This window comes from Notothenia coriiceps, unplaced genomic scaffold, assembly GCF_000735185.1.
Source record: "Notothenia coriiceps isolate Sejong01 unplaced genomic scaffold, NC01 NC01_scaffold00017074, whole genome shotgun sequence".
Lineage (NCBI taxonomy): Eukaryota > Metazoa > Chordata > Actinopteri > Perciformes > Nototheniidae > Notothenia > Notothenia coriiceps.
In genome coordinates, this window is record NW_011349775.1 from 430,438 (window position 1) to 433,366 (window position 2,929).

The window sequence follows — 2,929 nt, forward strand, 5'->3', positions numbered from 1 at the left end:
TCCATCCTCTTCAGTCTTGCCTCCCTCATCAAATCTCTCAAATTCAATCTCCCCCTCTGCTGGTTACCACAGCAACAGGCGAGGGGCAGAAAAGTGAGACGAAGAGTGAGAGCCGAGGCAGAAATGTGTGCGAGTATACGGGAGCTGAAAGCCAAAGTGGAACCAAGCTGCAGAATTGTATGCACCGGTTCGAATGAGTGCATTCAAAGAGCTTCTGTATATAGACATATATATCATGTTAGAAAAATCCTAAGCAACAGCTTCTCTTTTTTTTGGTGTGTGACAGTCTCTGAAAAGATAATGCCGTGAAAAAACCCCAGAATGTGTTGGATGATTTTAGAGAAGAGGAACTCATGAAGTGTTGTTACAAAAAGCCTCACAGGAACGCCGATTTAAAAGAATTTCTCAGATAGCCTTAAAGAGGGACATAATCATGCTCCATTTTCCAGATTTATATTTTTTATTCCTTAACTGTGACATGTTTCCATGCTTAATCGATTCAAAAAACTCATATACTGTTTTTAACCTTTGCAGACCCATATTTACATCACAAGTGGTGCAAACTCAAGGCCCGGGGGCCACAATCAGGCTTGGTGATTTAATTTCAGGACGCAGGATCAAATTTCTAATTACTATAATTGCGGGTATATTGCACACACCTTCACTCCATCCTGGGGTCTCAGCTCAGAGCCTGCACCAACATTGAAATGAATTGCAACCAAGATGAAGAATCCAAGCATATCTGAGTAGCATACAGAGCAGCATGAGTTTTGCATGTTTCCGTCTGCACTTTCTCCTCACAGACAACAGGGCATGTTTCGGTTTGTTCTTTGAGGAAATAGTTTTGATTGAAGCTGTTTGTGGCTGCGGGGGGAAATGTAATCATAAAGAAATGACTCTGGAAAAAGCTGCAGATGAAGCCATAAGAAATTGAATGCAACTGATTATTTAATGTTCTAATGTTTTGTTTTTTTTTTTTTTTTTTTTTTTTTTTTTTTGTTTTTTTTTTTTTTTTTTTTTTTTTTTTTTTTTATTTTTTTTTTTTTTTTTTTTTTGTCTTTTTTTTTTTTTTTTTTTTTTTGTTTTTTTTTTTTTGCTCTTTTATAGGCAATACCAGTCTTTAACGCTTTGTTTTAGTTCACTGGTTTAATAATGTGCAATAAGTTCATTTCAAGTACGTTCTGCAATAAGCATTGGAATCCAGTCCGGCCCTTGACTCAGGACCCATTTTTTTATTTTGGCCCACTGTGTATTTGAGTCTGACACCCCTGATTTACATGCACAAAAACCTTTATAACACACTACAGGAAAGGTTAAGCATATCAGAGCTTCTTTATTACACTTTCACATTGGTTTCATTTATGGGCCTGTGCAGTATTTGCCTTTTGAACGCTTGAAACCAGGAGACGGCTAGCTTAGCTTAGCTTAGCTTAGCACAAAGCCTGGTATAGGATAGAAACATCTACCTTGGTTCTCCAAAATTACAACATCCAGCACCTAAAACCCCCAAAAGCATAAAAAGGCCTTCTTTAAAAGTGTGTTTTCAGTATGTTGAATTTGAAAGGATGATCAGTGAGAGTGCTGTCTCTGCAGTCCGCGTAAACAAGTCCAATGTTATGGCTGACCTGCTAATCTTCACCTTTACCCTCCATCAATACCTGTTGCCTCGCTGCTAAGCTCTGCCTTTTCTCTGCACACCTCCCTTCCCCCTCTTCCTGTGGTTCAATAGATACCTGCTGCTGCTCATTACATCTCTGACCTGCATCTCTCTCTGTTTGATCCTCCAGCTTCACCTCCTCTGATCTGTATGCCGCTCACTTAGCCTGATCGTCAGACTGTTTCACTCTAAAGTCAGGGGTCTCTTTTTTACAGAGATCAGCACATCGGAACAGAGCATGATGGGATTGTGATCACAATGTGAGCCAGACGAGCTCGTAAAGACGCAGTAGCTAACGTGACGTAATGTCATTATCGCCTTGTCTTGTTATGTCTTCAGGGTGTTGTTGGAGGAGGAGAATGGGGCTTTTCATTTCCAAGAACTGTAGCTATTGTCTAAGGGACAATAACGCCTTCGAATCCTTAAAGCAATTAAAGGATTACCACGGTGACGATCAGGCATCTCTCTCTTAAAATGACTCTCAGGATTGTAATTATTTTAACCATCACCACATGAAGAAGTACAAAATAAAGATGGATGGTTTGTTGGTGGTTAAGGTGACACATATTACTTCAGCCTCTAACTTTAATCATATCCAAAAATAAGCTTGTTAGCATGCAAGTGGAGAATATACATAACATAGGTTAATCTAGAAAATGTTAAATGAACAAAAACAAAAAAACATTTTACTGTAATTTCCATGAATATGAGAGTTTTTTTTATTGTTAATGTACAATTTTTATCTCGTAAAGAATCATGGAACCCTAGTCTTTTTTAACCTCACCCCAAAATGCTCTCATTAACAAGACTAACTTTACAGGAAACATCCTTGTTTTTGCCAGTTTTAGATTATAAGATCGAAGCTGGAGACAGTAGATAGATGCCTTAGTTTAAAGGGGACCTATCATGCAAAATGCACTTTTTGATGTCTTTTATACATAAAGATGTGTCCCCGGTGTGTCGGGGAACTCACGCAGCGTCAGAAAATAAAACCCTCTCTCTTTTCCTCCGTACCCAAATCTCTAAAAACCGGGGAACAACGGAGCTAGATTTGCGTCCGATATGACGTAATATCTGAAATGTGGACCCACGGCCCTATCAGAAACGTCTGCTATCAGAAACAATGCCCGACTGTTTTGGAACGTGAATATGGGTCGGTGTTTACATTAGCATGCGCTAACACTCAGAGCTAAACCTGTACTGGAGAGCCAATGTGTGTGAAAAGCAGCGGGAAATAAAAAGGAACCTCACCTTGTGGTAGTAACCCGGCAA

The 2,929-nt window shown here is 39.4% G+C and overlaps 1 long non-coding RNA gene across 1 annotated transcript in view; it reads right to left on the bottom strand.

The window, feature by feature from the left end:
* Nucleotides 1–774: 774 nt before the first annotated feature.
* Nucleotides 775–2,929, bottom strand: part of LOC104950110 (uncharacterized) — a 10,206-nt gene continuing 8,051 nt past the window's right edge. Inside the window, exon 4 of the long non-coding RNA XR_798887.1 lies at nt 775–796. This is a non-coding gene — a long non-coding RNA (uncharacterized lncRNA). The remainder of the gene's footprint in view (nt 797–2,929) is intronic.